General features: G+C 40.5%; 1 long non-coding RNA gene across 2 annotated transcripts in view; it reads left to right on the top strand.

The window, feature by feature from the left end:
* Positions 1–4,753: 4,753 nt before the first annotated feature.
* LOC307190799 overlaps positions 4,754–14,632 on the top strand; it is a 380,676-nt gene continuing 370,797 nt past the window's right edge. For both annotated transcript variants that reach the window (XR_013829543.1, XR_013829544.1), the window contains exon 1: positions 4,754–5,229. This is a non-coding gene — a long non-coding RNA (uncharacterized lncRNA). The remainder of the gene's footprint in view (positions 5,230–14,632) is intronic.

Genomic DNA, 14,632 nt, shown 5'->3' with positions numbered 1-14,632 from the left:
TATAGGGATTATATTCTCTCACAGCATAATTTTCCACCAGAAAACCAAAAATCTAAATAATTTTGGTGGGGGGAGAGGGAAAAAGAGCAAAGTGTCAATATGAGCTTTGTTTTCCAATCACTCCCAAATTATATTATTCAAATTCTATCAAATCATTTAGAACTGCAACCTGAAGATTCATTTTTATTTCCCCACTCATCAAATTTGTCTATGTAGAAAATGTGGTCTATCTGAAAGTGTCATAGGTCTATCTTAAGTAGAAAAAGTGATCTACCTCAAAGGTAAAGAACCTTATGTGTATCCTATTAAAATTCTTCAGACTTCTCTCCAACTGTTAAAACTTTAAATATGGAATTGTTCCTCAGCCCATATTTGATTTCACCCATCTATGTGAATCAGGCTATTATTACTGTTTTTTCTCTTCTCCTCTACTCCTACATTCATTCTAATTGTCTAGGCTCAGAGAAAAGAGGTTTGTGCATGTTTCTAATACTTTATTAAAATTTTTACTTTTCAAGTATTAATATAAATAGAAGTACTTCTTAACTTCTCCAACAGTTGCTTTCTGCCAGATGAATCCTTAAATAGCATCTCTTTAATATACATTTTCTTTTTATAATCATTATAGCTAACATTTATTGGGTATTTACTACGTCAAATATTGACTAAATGTAATATGTGAATTGCTTTAATTCTCACAGAAAACAAATGGACTAGATATTGTTATTATCTTCTTTTTTATAAGAAACTGAGGACAGTGGTTTATTATTTGAAACCCAGGCAATCTGACTCCAGAGTCTATATTCTTAATTACTACTTTATCTCCACGCATATAGCATAGTGATATATACAGAGAGGATTCTTGCTAGAAGCATGGTGAAGTTAAATTGAAATTCAAGGATAGCTAAAAACACTTTTCTTTTGGAGACCCACTTTTCCATAGGACAACGAGAAAAAAGTAGTTTGTCATTTCACTCATGGGCATCATTTATTACTTTTGGGAAGACTAGAATTTACCCAACCAATATTTACTGAATATCTACCAGGTGAAAATTGTACAGTCTTAGAGAATATTTAAATCTCATGATTACTGAAAGAGGCTGGCTCAGAAGTTTCAGAACTCTCCTAAATTTGCATACAAAAATTTGACTTCAGGTAGATATGTGTATTTTTCTGAGTAGGGTGTTCAAAGCTGTCATCAGAGTTCCCGAGAATTAATGACATTCTCCAAAATATTAATAACCACTGTCCTGGGGATAATGGGCTAAAGAAGACTGGTTTTGGACCTGGTCACTTAGTTCTAAGTGAGGAAAGTCCTCTCAACACATATGCTCCAAGACAGCTCATTTTTTTTTTAATACAGCAGGTTCTTATTAGTTATCTATTTTATACATATTAGTGTATACATGTCAATCCCAATCTCCCAGTTCATCCCACCACCACCCCCTCCCCGCGCTTTCTCCCCTTGGTGTCCATACATTTGTTCTCTACATCTGTGTCTCTATTTCTGCCCTGCAAACCGGTTCATCTGTACCATTTTTCTAGGTTCCACACGTATGCGTTAATATACCATATTGTTTTTCTCTTTCTGACTTATTTCAGTCTGTATGACAGTCTCTAGATCCATCCATGTCTCTCCAAAGACCCAATTTCGTTCCTTTTTATGCAAGCCAGGTCATTAATACCCAGGGTCCACATGGGGATGGGAGTTTCAATTTCAATGGTGTTGTAAAGTGTGAGTTTTGCCCAGATCCCTTTTGAACAAATGAAGATATCAGAGATTCCATCTCTCTACTTCTTTCCACTGTGAAGATCCGTCTAGCTGTACAACTACTTCCCCGGATTTGATCAAGTGACGCAAATCCACCGGCATCAGCACAGTTAGCACTGATGAGACCATTGTTTTATTTTACATTTTTATTGTGACAGAAACTTGTTCCATGTGTTGAGGAAAAATGAAAATAAAATTCCTGTCAAACTAGAAAATCCTTTCCTCAAATATAGAGAAGAAAGAAAAGAGTTTTATTATTGAATAAACATTAAATCAAACAGGGCTGTTCATCACAGGTAATCTTCTAATGATATTAGAAAGACACAAAGAAATTCCATCCTTTGAATACCAACAAGCAGATATAATCTATTACATGTTCTCAAGATTAATGATAATTTGTTTGGAAGAAGACTTGGGCAGAACTGTTTGCTATGTATTCTTTCATAGTTTACTTCAAATTCACCTGGTAATTGGGGTAGCCAGCTGGGCTAGCTAATTGCTATTATCTCAAGCAATAATAAAACTTCTGTATCTCTGTGATAAGCCAGCGGTTACAGCTTGGAACAAGGCCTCTGGGCTAAAATTCTGATGAGAAGGAGGTAGGGACTGCCTGGAGCCTAGACAGATGGATTCTCTTTGATATTTACATTTCAAAGACACGGCTCCCAGGCCTTTAAGAAAAATTTTCCTGGTTTTTCCTACCTTATTTACCCTTTATAAAGATTTACATACATATCAAAGTGACAGAGAAAGGATTTATGAATAAGAGGTTTCTCAAGGAAATGCGGGTGGAGAAAAGTTTTTGACTTTTGAAATCAGGGAAATTGAATAAAAAAATTACCCTTCCAAGGGTAAAATAGCTCCTTTCTAGAATTACAACGTTAAGAAAAAGATGTGGCATTGGCTTCACATATGATCTTTAGAATGGAATTTCCCCCCATCTACCCCATCCATCGAGATAACAGCTTTAGGGGCAAACAAACTTAATATGTGTTTCTGGTCCTGCTCTCCAGAAAGCAGACTCTGAGTTGGAAATTCATGCTCAGGGTGTGTAATGGGGAATTATTAGGATCAACACTGTGGAAGAGTGATGGTCACAGGATCTGTTAAAGTAGGCAGGTAGCTAGATTATAGCAGAGAAAGGAGGCCATAGGCCAGATGGCAGGAAACCACACATCTTGGAGATAGTGGGGGTCTTTGCGCAGACAAAGAAAAGCAGGAACCTCCAGACTGACAGGAAACCACACATTTTGGGATGAAAAGTGTCCTGGAGGCAGACAAAAAAAAGCCTGTGCAGTCAGGAGTCTCCTATGTTTCCAAATGGCTGCATGTGCAAGTAACACCAAAAATGCATACTTAGAATCTGTACAGATTGATCCTCTTGTCTTTTCCTAGCCTTAGAGCTCGAGCTAGGGCTATAATCTTGGCTTTTTGTGCTGACGTCTGAGGGGGCAGGGCATCAGCCTCTATGACCTTATGTAAATCTACTATGGCATACCTTGCTTTCCGGACACTGTCATGTATGTAGTCACTTCCATCAGTAAACCAGCATCAAGGGGCTAGTCCCTAAGGTCAGATCTGCTAGAATATACCTGTTCGATGATCTCGGTACAAGAATGAGACAATTCCTCTGGGCTTTCTACTGGCATAAGGGTGGCTGGATTTAAGGTCTGACATACTTTAAGGGTTAATTCAGGAGAGTCAAGAAGGAGGGCCTAATATTTTGTAAGGCAGCCTCCAGTCAGCCATTGATACACTTTAATTTCTAATATTCCCTGTATCTGGTGTATAGGGTTAATACTTCCAGGGGTTGACCCATGGTGAGTTTTTGTGGCCTCTTCAACTAGCAGGGCTGTGGCTGCTACAGCTCTCAGACAGCCTGGCCATCCTGAGGCCACTGAGTCCAATTACTTTGAGAGATATGTCACTGGTCATGGAATTGGCCCTACTTTTTGGGTGAGAGCTCCCAGGGCTATTCCCTGTTTTTCTGAGGTAAATACAGTAAAGAGCTTGTTAAGATCTGGAATCCCTAGGGCTGGGGCGCTAGTCAGGATGGTCTTAATCTGGTCAAATGCTCTTTGTAAATTCCCTGTCCAATCTAGTGGTTCCATGTCCAGTCCTTTCAAGGCCTCATACAATGGTTTTGCCATGACACCAAACCTGGGGATCCAAATCCTATAAAACCCAGTCATTCCTAAGAAGGTTCAGAGCAATTTTCTTTGTATGTGGTGGTTGTTAGTGGGATTGCTTCCTTATGCTGGGTTGTAAGGGAGCTCTTCCCTGGGCTTAGAACATGTTCCATTTAGGTGACTCTCTGGAAGGCAATTTGGGCTTTCTGTGGGGATACTTTATACCTCCTGGAGCCCAGGAAATTGAGGACCTGCACAGTACTTTAGTCTGAAGCTTCCTTTGAGCAGCTGCAGATAAGGAAGTCATCTATATATTGTAATAATGCCCCTGTCTCTAATTTTAGTTTCCTTAATTCCTTAGCTAGGGCATTGCCAAACAGGTGTGAGCTGTCCTGGAATCCCTGAGGAAGGACAGTCCAGATATATTGTTGGTTTTCATTAGTGTCTGGGCCAGTCCATTCAACAGCAAAAAGGTATTGGGAATCAGGATGAACAGAAGAAGGCATCTTTAAGATCGAGGACTGTGTTTAAACCAGGCTGTGTCCTCGGGATCTGAGTAAGGATTGTGTATGGGTTGGGAACAATTGGATGAAGAGGAATTACAGCTTCATTTATGATTCGGAGATCTTGGACCATTCTATGTTCCCCATTTGGTTGGAGGACAGGTAGGATTGGAGTACTGCAGGGAGATTGGCATGGAGCCGAAGGCCCCAGCTTTTATTTTTATTTTTTCTAACAAGGTGGTAAGTTTCTGAAAACAGACAGTAGCCATAAAAGGAGGTGGTCTGTGAAAAAGTCTCTCTTTTCCCTTCCCTTTTGTGGTGGGTGCACCTCAGGCCTTGGTGCTGTCCTGCCCCAACCCCTTCCTACAGAAGCTCCGTCCAGCTGGTGGTGGGCCAGGCGCAGGGGGGATATGGCGGCCCAAGGCAGAGGCACTGTGGCGCAGGGCCCTGTGGCCCTGCAGAGACGCTCCCAATCCCTAGACCCGGGTAGGCAAGTACAACAAACGCGGGTGGCTCCCCGCCCCCTCCATCTATCCAGGGGGCGTGGCCATATGTGCCCTGACGCACAGCGTGAGGTCAGAGGGCGGTGCTGCCGATAGACCCCGGACCTGTGGCGGACCCTGGACCGGGGCGGCCGAAGGCCAAAGGCAAGCGGAGGCGCGCGGCGAAGGATGGCAGCCCGGACACAGTCCCACCACCATGGGTCTCAGCTGCTTGGGGCAGGACCGTCCCCTTTCCCAATGCTCGGCGTTACGGGGCACAGACCATCCAAGGCCGGAGAGAGCTCCTAAAGGGACTGCAGCAGCAACCATGGCTGGAACTCTGTGTAAGTAAAGTTGCATTTTGTATTTTCACACAGTTGGACCTGATGACAGTTAATTAAATGGTGGATAAGGCAAACCCAGAGGGCAAAGGTCCAGACGCTAGCTGCTTGTGAGAACAGCGGGGAAACTTTCCTGACTTGCCCTGCGCATATTAACAGTGAAAGGGGAAGGCCTAGCTGCAAGGTTGGAAAATGCTGGCAGAATAGGTGGACCAATAATAAGTCTATAAGGGTAGCCGTGGGGAGGGGGCACTGTTATGTTTTTGTTTTTGGTTTTTTTTTAATGCGGTACGCGGGCCTCGCACCGCTGCGGCCTCTCCCGCCGCGGAGCACCGGCCCCGGACGCGCAGGCCCAGCAGCCACGGCCCACGGGCCCAGCCGCTCCGCGGCATGTGGGATCTTCCCGGACCGCACGAACCCGCATCCCCCGCATCGGCAGGCGGACTCTCAACCACTGCGCCGCCAGGGAAACCCATGTTTTTAAGTGTGTTTCTAAAAGCTTTGCGTGGAAATTGCCTTCAGGTGAGCGGACAAGCCTATCATCTCTCTAGTCCGTTCCATGACCCACTCCTCCTCTCTCGTGGGAGATTTCTCTTGGCAAGCACCCAGCGGCTTTTAAATGCTTAACTGGCAGTCACATCTCTGAGGCAATAGGTCCAAAAATGGGACAGATGATTTGAAAGCAGGAGTGAAATGGTGGGAAGTAAGGCAGCCCCTCTCAAGCGCGAGGGAGGAGAGAGGCTTCTCCTTGTGGCTCCGCCAAAGATGTTTCTTCCTGGAGGGTAGGTCCTTGTGTCCTCACAGAAAGAATTCAGAGACTAGACAAGAAGTCAAGAAAGAAAAGCGAGGATTTATATAAGCGATAGTTGGCTCTCAAGGGGGGAGAGGGCAGTCTTAGGTGAGTAGCTGCCCTGAGTTTCTTTGGCAAGCTGGTTATGTGGCGTGTAAGAAATAAAGGGGCAGAATATTCACTGGGGAGGGAGGAGGTAGGGGGTCATAGTCCCTGATTTCACCCCAGCTGCACCTTCCAGAGGGGAGGAGCGATTTTTGTCCTTGTTTAGTCTTGATCTGAAGTGTCATGGTATCAGTGCAGGATGGGAACTTCTTATCTGCAAGGCTAATTTTATTGTAATGATGGCCTAATGAACAAAAGGTTACATTTGGATGCCTGAGATTCCTGCCTTTTCCCAACTTTCTTTTTTTTTTAAATTAATTAATTAATTAATTTTTGGCTGTGTTGGGTCTTCGTTTCTGTGCGAGGGCTTTCTCTGGTTGCGGCGAGCGGGGGCGCTGTTCATCGCGGTGCGCGGGCCTCTCATTGTCGCTGCCTCTCTTGTTGTGGAGCACAGGCTCTGGACGGGCAGGCTCAGTAGTTGTGGCGCACGGGCCTAGTTGCTCAGCGGCATGTGGGATCTTCCCAGACCAGGGCTCGAACCTGTGTCCCCTGCATTGGCAGGCAGATTCTCAACCACTGCACCACCAGGGAAGCCCTCCCAACTTTCTTTGTCGGCCTCCAGGACACTTATCATCCCAAAATGCGCGGTTTCCTGTCAGTCTGGAGGTTCCTGGTTTTCTCTGTCTGCCCAAGGACCCCTGCTATTTCCAAGATATGTGGTTTCCTGCTGTGTGGCCCCTGTCCCCCTTTCTCTGCTCATATCTAGCTACCTGCCTGCTGTAACAGACCTAGCAACGGCAGAGAGTGAACGGTGACATGATCAGTTCTGTTGCTGAGAAGGCCCTGCGTGGTGGGCATGCACTGGGGCAAGGAGGATGGACCTTTAGAAGGGGATGTGCGTTGACTAATAGCATGTTGAGTTGCCCTGGGAAGGAGGTGAAACCCTGGCAAAGGCAGTTCTCTTCTGAAAAGGGTGATTCCCAGAGAGGGACTCAGCCACCAGCCACCTGGGGATCTGGGTGGCACACCACAACACCCACTCTAGTGTGTGACATTTTCTTTTTTGAAATTGAAACTCTACTATGTTTCAACACCATTCTTAAATTGAAGGAGTCATTGTGTGGGCGAACAATTTTAAAGCAAAGAATTACTAGAGGATTTGTGGACGGTCTCTGTGTACTTGAAGAATAAATGCAGAAAAATAGGGTTGGGCTGTTTGAAATCCAGGTTACTTGGATTCACTTCCCAAGTCTGCATCTTTTGAATGGGGTCTCTTTCCTTTCTCCCATACCTACTCCGCAGTCTATGAGGCTCAGCCCAGACATTTACGAACCTCCTTTGTGGGAAGTCGATTACTCTCAGTGCTCAGAGTGACCATTATCAGGATTAAATCCACAGTGTGGCATAGTTTCTGAGGGGTTTTTAAATAATAAAGCATTACACGTGATAAATAGCAATGTATACTTTATGTAGTTTGCCAATTTTAATTATATCTATTGTACAGCGTCTTAATAAATGAGTCCTTTCAAAGAAGGTTACAATATCTATATAGCATTACTTTACCCTGAAAAGAAAATTTTCCTATCTGTGACCTTCACTAATTTGTAGATATGCAAACAATAAAACTGTTATCTAAGACATTCACTACTGAAAGGACTTCAGTGCTTCTCTTTAGGCTGCAGAAAAAGTCCAAACTCTTTTTTGTTTGTTTGTTTAAACATCTTTATAGTCCAAACTCTTATGCAGAGCTCATAAGGCTGCCAGTCTCAGATTCAAGCAAGCGGCACCCATGCCCATGTCACTGGGCTTTAGAGAGTACCATATGGCCCTCCCTAGCTACACCAGTCTTTGGAGCCAGGGAGATATGTAGTCCTTGCTTCTGCGTCTCCCACCTTTCAGATCTCGCTTTAGAATTTCTTGCCCAATGGTGACCTGTTTTCAGGAGCTAGGTAGGCTTATAACATATGACCTGTAAATTTTCATTTATATTCTTCCCTCATGCTTCACAAATACTGAAGAGAGGACTACTTCTGCTTCATGAATAAACCCCTAATTTTCTCTTGAGCCCCGTCTTTTTTCCAACCCTGTCTCTTCCCTTGTAACATGTACCTAGAACATAGTTTATGTAACTATTGACAGTTTCTCAAACAAATCATTGTTTCTTATCTTTCTATGTTTGCATTTCCCTCTGTGAGTGATTTTCTCTGCATAGACTGACTGCCCCTGGCCTCAAAACCGATTCTGCCTTGTCCATCAGGCCAATTTTCATTGAAGAGGCTGTTTAAATATTGCTCCTTGGTGAATCTTTTCTTAGTCCTTGTCCTCCGTTCACCCTCACCTGGGTTCACTTACATACTCGTTTTTCTCTATTCTCGATGGAAAATATTGACATTGATTTAAGTATATTCCAGTTAGTTGAGGGCAGGTACTATTTCTTAGACATCTTTCTAACAGCAGAGTCTATCACAGTACCTCATAAAAGAGTAAACAAACACTTCAAAAACATCTGCTGATTGAACAAATATATAAACTATTCAGTAATGTGATGTTAACATTTTTAGGATCAGAAAAAAATAGGTCAAGTAAGTGTTATCATGTGTTATCAAGTGTTATCATGTTTGAATGTGAAATATGTCCTCTCTGTTATTTTAATAGTCTTAGGTTGAAGAGTATTTGGATTATATATATACAATTTATATGCTTGAGTAGCTGCCAGGGCACAGAGAATTAAATTGCCAAATCCAGAGAGAGAAAATTTATAGCAATGAATCAAAGAAAGGGTTAGTGTTTATTTCATTCTGTGACTAGAACTTAGAAACTAAGAGGTTCAGGGTTATTTATTAATTTAAAAATACACGATCTTCATTACTTTTTTAACAGTGTGCGGGATAAAGTACTAAGAGAGTGTTGCAAATAGAGTTTGGGGGAGATACCATCCAACTGGAATTGAATGATATTTATTTTATGGCTGCCAAAGATAATGCTTAAAACTTCATATGTTTAGAGAATGCTGTCTACCTTTATTCTACAACCTTATATCATTTCCTTAGAGAAATTGCAAGCTTATTGCCCCAGACTTAGCTATTACAAAGTAGGTACACAGTGCTCTCAATCAATACGGACGATTCCCATGCTTAAATAGTTTATGTTCCTGGAAAAAAAAAAATGCTTGCAGTAAAAATGGTGTCATTATGTTTCTTATACAAAAAAAAAAAGATACAATAAAGGTATAATGCCAAAGTTTTTATAGACATATAATTTAATCTCCTAAATATAACTTATATAAAGGTTTTCTCAATTATATTTAAATTTAAGAAACAGGACAACACAGTAACAATCACCAACCACACACACCATATCCATATCAATCTATGATTCGAGCAATAGATATTGATTAAACAGTGGTATGCTGTTCATTACTCCTATTTTCAATTCACTATACAAAACATACAGTGATTTAAAAAATCCATTAAAATCATGTATTTCAGAAGGACTTTAGTTTTTATATTTCCCCTGGCACCTCTGAAAAATAAACCTTTGGTGAAACGATACATGGCAATTTTTGAAATGGGAGACCGTTTAGCTAGCTGCCTTCCTTTACTTTCTATCATTTTATATTTTAAAGATGAAAACACCTATGACTTGAAGAGATTAGTAACTTGTCCAAATTCACAGTAAGAAGCTTTAGATCCAGGAATTGAACCTGGCAGGCCGGCTTGAGACCTTGCACTTTGAACCACTATGATATATACACACTACAGATTTAATGTTTAAGTCATTGATAAAATGCAAAAAGATTCTCATGAGTAATGATTAACAATCCAGGATTATAAAGTAAAATTCAGCATGCATGTGCTTTGGAGGTGCAGAGACGTTCTGACTTTAAGGACTGAAGATTAAACAAATTTCAAGGTCCCTTAATTTGCTCCTTAATTTAAGTCAAAGTCTGTGGGTGAGATCAGAGTACAGGAAGCCAGTACATACAGGCAGGTGTTGCACCTTGCTTTCCCAATTTGTAAAACGTGAGATCATAATTGGATCTATTTCAATAGTAGGGGTATCAGATTAGCTAATCCATTTAAAGTACTTAAAACAGTATCAGGCTCATGAGGAGCACTTGGTAAATGAAGATGATGTTGTTGTTGTTATTATTACTATTATCATGCAGTGATGCTGATTTTTAGAGGTAGCACAGTTAAGTGATAAAAAGCACAGAAGACTGGCATTTGTTTCTGTGTTTTGCCCCTACTTGTGTGGAATTTTGAATGTCTTAGTTTCTCTGAACTTAAGTTTTCTCACCTGTAAATTGGAATAATGAAAGCAAGCCTGGCCACTTTTTAGAAAGGATATTAAAATAAAAATATTAAAAAGTAAAAAGAAATAGGTGATATTAATTTTAATAATATTATTTAAACCATTATATCCAAAATATAATTACAACATGAAAATATATAAACTATATAGAAAATTATTAACACAATATTTTGTATTCTTTTTTCAAACTAAATCTTGAAAATCCAGGGTGTATTTTACAATTATAGCACATCTCAAGTTGGACTGGCCACATTTTAAGTTCTCAATAACCACAAGTGGGTAGTGGCTGCCCTATGGGACAGTGCAATATCATATCATATAATCCTCAATATAACCAGTGAGGTAGATATTATTGTTGTCCTTATTTGCAAATGAAAATACTAAGGCTCACAGAGGTAAAGTAACGTGATTGAACAAATATGTAGCATCACCAGGTTTCAAATAAGGATTTCCTGGCTCCAAAGCCCATGTTCCTAATCTGCATACTGTCTTTCAAAGCTTTCTCCTCTATGTCGGCCTTATCTATCTCTAGTCTCTTCATTTTTAACTTCAGTGGAAATCTTGCTGCTAGCAGGGGATGATGGACTTTGGAGGGAAAATGGAGGGTGTGGCCAGGCTGAAGTTTGTAGCCCCCCGAAAGACATCACAAACATTATCTCAAGCATATAGTCTCATACCCTTGCTTTCGAATCATGATTTCAAATGTTTTTACCAGAGTCATACCAATGGCACAAGAGGAAACTGGTATTCATAAGAAAATGAAGAGCAAAGCCAAATAACCAGCTGTGAAGAGGGAGTGAAATTTATTTAAAGTCTAATGATTTTTCTTCCCTTTTTTGTGGGGAGGAAAGGTTATGCTGCTCCATTATAGCCATGTTTCTTTTAATGTAAAATTAATGTTTAAAATGGTTCAACATTGAGGAAAATGTGATTTTTGAATACACCTGCACACTTCCACATCTTCAAGTGTCTTCTTAACACAATTTGAGAAGCACACCTTCCAAATGGTCTAAATTTTATCTCTGAAGCGTTCAGATCTTCAAAAAGCTGCACATGCAGAAATCACTATTCTGGTGCTTCCTAAAATTACACTAGCTGGATTGTTCATGAGTCAGAAATAACTTTAGGAGCATTATTATATTTATTGTATTGTATTCCACTACAAAACATGATGCCTTCTTTTAAAGAGAGAAAGGGGCATTTTTCTCAGGCTTCATTATTCGGAATACTTCCTGGTCTTATCTAACACTGAGGCATTGATATCAATTTCCTCTTTGCACTTGTCAAAAGTCACATTTTTGGCTCACTCCTAGAAACTACATGGGGCTTCATGGAATGTATTTGAGGAGTATACTTGAAATTTTATTTTTCTTCAGCTTACTTTTTTTTTTTTTTGCGGTACGCGGGCCTCTGACTGCTGTGGCCTCTCCCGTTGCGGAGCACGGGCTCCGGACGCGCAGGCTCAGCGGCCATGGCTCACGGGCCCAGCCGCTTCGCGGCATGTGGGATCTTCCCGGACCTGGGCACGAACCCGCATCCGCTGCATCGGCAGGCGGACTGTCAACCACTGCGCCACCAGGGAAGCCCAGCTTACTTTTTTTTTCAATTTTTAAACACATTTTTTAAGAGAAGTTTTAGGGTCACAGCAAAATTGAGCAGAAGATAAAAGATTTCCCATGTGCTCTCTTCTTCCACACACATACAACCTCCCCCATTACCAAAATCTCTCACCCAATGCTACATTTGTTACAAGCAATGAACCTACATTAGCATGCCATTATCAGCAAAAGTCCATAGTTTACATTAGGGTTCACGCTTGGTGTTGTACGTTCTATGTGTTTGGACAAATGTATAGTGATATGTATGTACCATTATGGTATTATATAGAATAGTTTCACCATACTAAAAATCTCTGTGCTCTCCATATTACTTTTCTACAGTATAAATTCCTTTGTTTTCTTTTTTATCATACGTATCATGTATACAGTCACATTTAAATGAGGCAAGATAGAAATAGAAAGAAGTAATCATTTCAGTTATTATTCAGTCCCTGCAAGGGACTAAGTGGCCCCTTGCAGTCTGACCACAAGTTTTCGGTGAGTGGCTGTCATCAGAGCTTCTCAACGGCAGTTTTTCAAACAGGACCCTTTAGCAGGATCAATAGTTCTATAGTTTTTTTTTTTTATAAATTTATTTATTTTATTATTTATTTATTTATTTAGGCTGTGTTGGGTCTTTTCTTGCTGTGCACGGGCTTTCTCTAGTTGTGGTGAGCAAGGGCTACTCTTCGTTGCAGTGCACGGTCTTCTCATTGCGATGGCTTCTCTTGTTGCGGAGCACGGGCTCTAGGCATGTGGGCTTCAGTAGCTGTGGCACACGGGCTCTAGAGCACAGGCTCAGTAGTTGTGGCGTATGGGCTTAGCTGCTCCGCAGCATGTGGGATCTTCCCAGACCAGGGCTTGAACCCGTGTCCCCTGCATTGGCAGGCAGATTCTTAACCACTGCGCCACCAGGGAAGCCCAGTTCTATAGTTTTTGTTTGTGCTTTTTCTAAGAATACAGACTACGCGACTGAATCCAAGGTCTGTCATGACTGCCTGGCTCCATTTTATTTTGCATCTCTGTTAGCCACACCAGGTCCATTGACTATGTTCTGTTCTTAGGGGATTTATTTTATTTTTACTTTTACTTAGAGGATGTTATTTTATGTGTACAATAGTCACCTAACCTTTATAATAATATCCTAATTTCCTTTCTATATTGTAAGCTCTTTGGTGCCACCATCCATGCTGTTTTCACCTTGACATCTGTGCCTGTCAAGGGCCATGGCACACAGTTGGTGGTCAGTATTTTCAAAATGAGAGTAATTTGCCACTAAACGGAGTCTAGGAACTGTGTGATTTCCCGATTTGTGGGCTTCACAATGCCACAGATACATAGTAAACACTCCATAAAGTGTCATTAAAGTAAATCTGGAAACTTACATCAAAAACATGTGTATTAGTTTTATCATCTATTATTACTTGTATGGACTAGGATGTAAGTGTATCAGTATTTAAAGGATCTTGTGTATAGGTACTGCAATCACATTTGCCAATTCATGTCTAAATTGAATTAGAATAACTCCTGTAATTCCTCAACTAGAAAGAAAACAACTAGAAAATACTCAGTATTAATTTTTACAGTAAGGGGATTTTCTGATTTTTATTAAAGGTTGAAAACCAAGGCTAGGCTGACAAATGCATCTGTCTAAAAATTTCAATAGCTTACATAATCACCACTTATCTGAAAGATTGTCTAGGATTCATTACGTATTTTCAAAAGGTTTTTAAAAATGAAGGTGAATGTGACACATTTTACGATTCAAAAAATCTTTGAACCTTCAAACAGATTTTTTTTTCTCTTCCCTAGAAGCAAAGGGTTATTAATTTCCATTCTAAATTTTACTTCCTTTTTTTAATGCATAAAGGCAAAGCCTATTAACTATAAATTATCAGCCTCATTGACACGCTCTTATCCTGTTTACAAAGTTTGAAATCTCATTAATTTAAGATCTGATAGCAAAAACTGAAACTAACTTATATGGCAAATGCCAAAACATATTAATTTTATGTTCTTTAAAAAACTCTGATAGCTAGTGGGAAGCAGCCGCATAGCACAGGGAGATCAGCTCCGTGCTTTGTGACCACCTAGAGGGGTGGGATAGGGAGGGTGGGAGGGAGGGAGACGCAAGAGGGAAGAGATATGGGGATATATGTATATGTACAGCTGATTCACTTTGTTATAAAGCAGAAACTAACACACCACTGTAAAGCAATTATACTCCAATAAAGATGTTAAAAAAAAAAAAGCTCTGTGACTTCTACTTAAAAAAAGATAAATCAATAAACGTGTTAATGGGAATATTTCTGTGGAAGATAGTAAGATAATACTGAACAGAGCTCATTCTCGTTCTTTCTTAAGTTGTCATTCTTTTGAATAACAATGTGAAGGAGAAATTCAGGAGCAAATGCATTTATATATTTATATCTATATATTTACATGTCACTTTTAACCAAATTATAGGTAATAATGGCCAATCTTTCATAGAAAAAGAAATTACTTAATATCAAATTACATTCATTGAACCTTTCAAATGTCCCTTCCTAAGAAAAGCCTACACTTAACTCCAAATCTAAATTAGCTGCCCCTACTGTGT

This window comes from Stenella coeruleoalba (assembly GCF_951394435.1).
Source record: "Stenella coeruleoalba genome assembly, chromosome: 8".
Taxonomy (NCBI): Eukaryota; Metazoa; Chordata; class Mammalia; order Artiodactyla; family Delphinidae; genus Stenella; species Stenella coeruleoalba.
The sequence above is the reverse complement of the archived record's forward strand: the minus strand, read 5'-3'. Positions and strand labels throughout refer to the sequence as shown.